The following is a 6807-nucleotide window of genomic DNA, read 5'->3' as shown; positions in this document are numbered from 1 at the left end:
ACAGGACAGCTCCCTGCACATCACACAGACATGCAAGAGGTTAACACTCATTGGGCAATTGCAGGCACTCAACAGCCTGTGATCACACATGGAACAGGCACAGGCAGCCTCAGACCCTCTTTACTGCTAAGCCATGGAAGGAAATCCAGAGTCTGCTCTCACACCGCTGCCTCCATTGAAATTAATGACATGGGATTAGAGAAAAGCCAAGAAAAACAAGGTCTGAGTCATGCCAAAAGCTTCTTCCGTGCTGCACAAGAGTGGGGTTTGACATCTTGGGGCTCTGATTTCACCACCAAACTGCCAAGAAGAAAAGCTGACACACTGCTGTCTGCTAGCTCCTTGGGTCTAATAATTTCAAACTGGAACAGGCTGCCCAGAGGGGTTGTGGAGTTTCCCTCCCTGGAGGTATTCAAAACCCACCTGGAAGCGTTCCTGTGTGACCTGCTCAAGGTGCTCTGGCAGGGGGGTTGGGCTGGATGATCTTTCAAGGTCCCTTCCAACTCCTAACATTCTGTGAAATGCTTTATGAGTATGAATGACCCAAAGCTCAGACGATGGCTGTAGACAGGAGAACACTGATGACCATTCTATCCTTGGAAAATATAGGCTGTCACCTCAGATAAAAATCTCCAGTACTGCTGAGAAAAGCAGCTGCTTATCTTGACTATCCTTTAGCACAGGGAAGGAAGCTAGAAAAAGTGTAGTGGGTGACTGAAGAAAAGACAAAAGCCACCAGAAACACTTGTCTGCAGCGTTACAAGTGACAGATCAAAGCTCCAGCTCTGACAAGCCTGCCAGCAGCAGGGATCAGGCAGATCAGCTCAGGTGTCTTCTACTAGAGCCAGGACACAACCTCCGTTTCTTTAGTCTCCCCAGGTCACCTCATTGTATTAATTCTTTAAAATGTGCTCATTCCAATAGCTGCAAAGATACCAGAAACATCTCCCACGGGCTGGGAGAGATGACCCAGCAGTGAAAGTGTTGCTTCAGAGGAGTATGAGGTTGGCTGAGTGACATGCAGCCAACGTACAGCATTACTAGCAGGGGAAAAAAGCTTCTGCAACCAGCAACAAGCTGCAGTACATCAGCTCTGTCAGGAGTGCTATTCAGGAGTGTTTAATCTCTTCTTTAAAGAGGAATCATCAATACTAATGAACTGCCAATCTGACAGCTCAGTGCAGAAGCTCAGATTTTAAGTCCTGTATGTGGTAAAGGGACAACAGTGCAGGAGCACTGGGTAGGAATTCTTCATAGAAACATTTTGGTTGGAAAAGACTTCTAAGATCAAGTCCAGCCATGATCTAACTTCAAGTCTGGTGCTAAATCATATCCCTCAGCACCACATCTCAGCATCTCCTCAACACCTCCAGGGATGGGGTTCAACCATCTCCAGAACTTGGGTGACTGAACTGAGCAAAGACTCATTGTTTTGTTCCTGGGCTTTGGAGACGTCTCTATCCTCACATATATCCACCTGAAAGCAGCTGTCAGGCTTTGCTGGGCTGAGCCTGAGACCTTCCCAGCAGGCTGATGGGATCTGCATCTGAGAAGGGCAGCAGCATTCTGTAAGCATCCAGCCCAGGCACTGCCCCCAGGGCTGGCACACGCCAGGCTGCGCCTCCAGATGCACACAGGTTTGTTTCCATAACCACCTCCCAGGGTCTAACAGGGACAATTTTTCAGCAAACCCCTTTCTCTCAGAGTTTTGTTATTGATGTTACTATGGTTCCCATCCTCATCTCAGGCTTTAAAAGTAAAGAGCACAGCTGGGTGCAGATTGAGGGAATTTTCCAGTTGCCAACTCATGGTGCCACGGCACAGCAGCTCAGGTACAAAAGTGCCTTGTTTGTATTGATCACACTTGTGTGGAGGAACAAGTCCTCACTGTGCTAACACAGCCCTAGCATCAGCACTGCTTGAAGCACAGTTAGTCCACAGACCCTTAAGCTAAAAGGTGAAAGAATTTCAGCTCACTGACTTGCCCAAATTTTCTCCTTTTAATAGAATCATAGTGGCAGGGGTTGGAAGGGACCTCTGGAGATCATTTTATCCAAGCCCCCTGCTGATACAGGTTTGCCTAGATCAAGTGTCACAGTAACACATCCAAGGGGTTTTGAAAGCCTCCAGAGGAGGAAATTCCATAATCTCTCTGGGGAACCTGTTCCAGTGCTCTGGTACCCTCACAGTCAAGAAGTTTTTCCTTAAACTTAAAGTGAAACCTCCTGTGTTCTAGTTTGTACACATTGCCCCTTGTGCTATCACTGGCCACCACTGAGAAGAGCCCAGACCCATCCTCACAACTTCCCACCCTTTAGATGTTTATATGCATTGATAAGATCCCCTCAGCCTGCTCTTTTCCAAACTGAGGTCTCCCAGCTTCTCCTCATAAAAGAGGTGCTCCAGACCCCTAATCATTTTCATGGCCCTCTGTTGGGCTCTCTCCAGTAGTTCCCTGTCCCTGTTGAACTGGCAAGTCCAGAACTGGACACAATACTCCAGATGTGGTCTCACCAGGGCAGAGTACAGGGGGAGGAGAACCTCCTTTGACTTGCTGGCCACACTCTTCTTCATGCACCCCAAAACACAGAACAATATTATACAACTGTTTTTAAAAGGCAACTTCCACATCTGATGTTCTTCAAAGTCAGAAACCACCTTCAGCTTGTCCTGTTGTACAGTAACAGAGCCAGGACTGACTGAATCCAACAGTGTGCCCAGGTGGCCAACAGCATTGTGACCTGGATCAGGGATAGTGTGGCCAGCAGGACCAGGGCAGTGATTGTGCCCCTGTATTGGGCACTGGTGAAGTCATACCTTGGATATTTTGGGCCTTGCACTCCAAGAAGGACCTTGAGGTGCTGGAATGGGTTCAGAAAAGGGCAATAAAGCTGGTGAGGATCTGGAGAACAGGTCTGGTAGGGAGCAGCTGAGAGAACTGGGGGTGTTTAGTCTGGAGAAGAGAAGGCTGAAGGGAGACCTCATTGCTCTCTACAGCTCCCTGAAAGGAGAGTGGAACAAGGTGTGGGTTGGTCTCTTCTCCCTGGTATCAAGTGAGAGAATAAGAGGAAATGGCTTCAAGTTGCACCAGGGGAGGTTTAAGTTGGATACAAGGAAAAATTTCTTTCCTGTAAGAGTGGTCAGAGATTGGAACAGGCTGCCCAGGGAGGTGGTGGAGTCCCCATCCCTGGAGGTGTTCAAGAAACCTGTGGCCATGGCACTTTGGGGCACGGTACTGTTAGGTCAAGGGTTGGACTCAGTCTCAGAGATCTTTTCCAACTGCAATAAGTCTGTGATTCTCTGACACCTGTGAATGGACTTCCCTGCAGCTGTGCTCACACCTTTGTTTACTTCCTGTGAAACACTGGGCACATTTATTTTCCTTGGATAAGCTGGAGCCTGAGCTTATTCTTCTAGGTGTGTGCCTAAGAACCATCCTGGCTGTTCATGCACGGCTGAGTCAATAGAACAGAAGGCTTGAACCTCAAGGTTTCATTATGAGCACAACTGTGCCCACATGGGCCTGTGGCACAGAGCATTTAACAAACCAGGAAGGCACACAGAGCTGCTAGCAATGCAGTGATTACTCAGATAGTCACAGATAGGGCAGCCACACAGGGGAGACAGATCTGAATAGCTGCCACACAATTAGAACCCTGCCATCACGCCGGATAAGTTCCTAGCAGACACACCAGCCTCCCAAACCCCCCCTCCAGCACACACCACAGCCTTTCAGCCAAAGATCCATAAGCCAATTTACATGGAAAATTAGGAGGTGTCAGAAAAGGCAGAACTAGACAGGTCTCAAGGATATTAATTCCTGCTGCCTTTAGCCTTGAGCTTTCAACGTATCATTAATTTAAGATTGTTGATCTTAGGCTTTCGTCAAAGCTGTGGAAAGAGGAAATACTTCACTTGCACTGTGCTTGAGCTGGTTGAAGATAAACCAGGCTAAGAAACAGTTTGTGTAAGCTAAAGCCCTTCAAGCTCAGCCACACCAAGACCCTCACTCATACCGAGACAGAACCATGGCTGGCTCTGCCCTGCAACAGAGCTTGCCCCCATCCACAACGCTTCCCTGCAACATAGACCCAAACTGCCAGCAGCAGGGGAGAGAGCTGACAGAAGACACTAAGCTACCTCCACAAAGAGCTTTTAATTCCAAAGGGTACCCAGTGCCACCCTCTTCTTATTTTCATCTCCTCTCAAGCTCCTTGGCAAAGCCTGCAGGCACCCAGGGCACTGATGACAGAGGCCACAGTCTCAAGCTGCGCCAGGGGAAGTTTAGGCTGGAGGTGAGGAGAAAGTGCTTCACTGAGAGAGTCGTTTGCCATTGGAATGTGCTGCCCAGGGAGGTGGTGGAGACACCATCCCTGGAGGTGTTCAAGAGGGGATTGGATGTAGCACTTGGTGCCATGGTTTAGTCATGAGGTCTGTGGTGACAGGTTGGACTTGATGACCTTTGAGGTCTCTTTCACCCTCGGTGATTCTGTGACCTTGCTCTGGAGCATACCTCCCTCCCTCCCATCACTATAAGCTGTTCATCAACTTGATACAGAGGGGTGTAGAGGACACCCAGTACTCTGCCAATCCAGTCTAGCATCTATGAATTTATGACAGATCTGCAAGCAGTTTGCTCTGGACCAACAAAGCAACAGCCAATTAATTTGCATCTGGCTGCAGTCACATCAATAGCTAAGTGGGTAAGGGATGCAAACTGGTAGTGCCTGCTACAAGCAAATTAACTGTCCATTTAGGCAGAGCAGCACAGGGTAATGAGCTGATAGCCATATCAGTGAGTCATTAGAGGAGAGCCTGGAGCTCCCGTTGGATGCTGTTACCCAGCTCTAGCTCTTGCCAGAAGCTAGGGCTTTGCATGAAGGCAGGGCAGAAAGGGCCATTTCCATCAGGTTTCACAAATACAGCTGTGAGATGCTGAGCTTTGGCCATGCTGCTTCTCACAGTGCCTCCAGCCCATAGCTGAGGAGCTCCCCAGGGCTGGTGCTGCATCTTCTGCCGTTGATGTCCTGTGTGCATCCAGACAGCAAGGGAGGGCTCATCTTCAGCGACCCCAGGAGGCAGCTCAGCTCCCCGGGGGGGTGCAGGCTCACAGCACCAAGTGCCTCCTGCCCTGCTCATCAGCACACAGCAGCCTCTGCATGTTTGTTGGTTTGAGTGTGGTGTTTGAGAAGCATGGGGACATGGCACATGGTTTAATGGCCATGATGGTCCTAGACTGATGGTTGGGCTTGATCTTAGAGGTCTTTTCCAAACAGAACAATTCCATGATGTTATGAATACAGATTTCTGAGGATTTTGGTTAGTTGGTTTTGGGGGATTGTGGTTTGATTATTTGTTCTCTTTTTTCCTTTGGTTGGTTTTGTTTGGTTGGTTTTGTTTTTTCTCTCCTCCTTTCCTCAAGCAGCAAAAGCTGGAAGCCCAAAGGATCATTATGACTTCTTGTGTCTGACACAGCAACTCCCATCCTGGATCTCCAACTCCAGCCTTCTGGGCATGATTGCAATAAAACCCCTGCAGTGCAGCCCCCAAGAATTCAGGACCATCAGACTTCACACCATTTATAACCCAGTAACATGGGCAGCATCCTGCCTGCTCCAAAGCTCTCCCCACAGCACACACAACCAGCCCTTCCAGGGCTACAAGGACAGATAGCAGCAGGTTCTCAGCTCTCCAAACACCTGGAGGGTGCCTGTAAGGGGGGTGTGTGTGTGAGGTCCCTGTCACCTTACAGCCACAAGTCATTTTGAGTTCCTATCCTTGACTGTGGGTGCTTAATGTGACAGGACTCTAACCTCCTGGCGTTTTGACTCTCCCATGACAGGGTCAGCAGCAGTGCTGGGTGTGACAGATCTCTCCCTAGGATCACATAGAATTCCTCCACTTGGAGAAGGAAGCTGCCTCTGAAGGAAAGGGCAGCAGCAGTTAAGAAATAATAATAATAAGAAGAAAATCAAACCAGACAGCTAGGCTGGGACTAGGAACACCACCACCATGCATATTGCTGCTGTAGGCAGTGCTGCTCCTAGTGCCTTCACACTGAATTCACATCCTACCTTCAGAGACAGGCCATGGAATTGTGCTAAACTCAATGGAAAACCAAGACCAAGGCTACCACACGGGAGGCACTTCTCTTCCTCCCAGGAGCCTAGATGCTTTTTCATTCAGACCTATAAGGAGTGGTCAGGACAAGTGCTGCATTTCCTCATCAGCATTTCCCCACTTCTCAAAAGAAATGCCAAGCAACAGCTCCAGAAACTCATTCCTCTTAAGTTACAGTGCTAGAGAAGCAACCAGGCAGCACTCTTGGGGACCTGCAAAGGAGGGAGGTGGCTTTGACACTCACTCCAGTTTTACAGACCCCAAAAAAAGACCCTGCCCAGCCATAGCTGCTGCTCCTCATCCAATTTTAACCCTGCAAGAAGGCTGCTGAGCTCTGGCCTCTTCACAGACACCCCAAACCCTGGACTCCAGCCTGCCAAACCTGCTGCCCCTGCAGCAGGGCACTTTCTCCTCCCAAATCTCTACTGCTACCTGCAGCTTTTTCCAAGAGATTTAAATTCATTTAATGCCACCATTAAAGCTCAGCCTTTTATGTTCTTTATCCTCAAAGAGCTGCAAAACCAGAAAATCCTTCAGATCTGAGCAGGGCCAGGTCATCCTGCATTAAAGATGGGGCAACAGATCTGTGTTTGTGCAGTAGTTAACAGCTCAGGATTAATTAGCACACGCTGAACCCAACCCAGGCCAGTCCCTAGTTTGCTGAGCAGCCACAGAAGGAAGAAGCTG

The sequence above is a fragment of the Dryobates pubescens genome, chromosome 20, assembly GCF_014839835.1.
Source record: "Dryobates pubescens isolate bDryPub1 chromosome 20, bDryPub1.pri, whole genome shotgun sequence".
NCBI classification, from domain to species: domain Eukaryota; kingdom Metazoa; phylum Chordata; class Aves; order Piciformes; family Picidae; genus Dryobates; species Dryobates pubescens.
Note: the sequence above shows the minus strand (reverse complement) of the source record.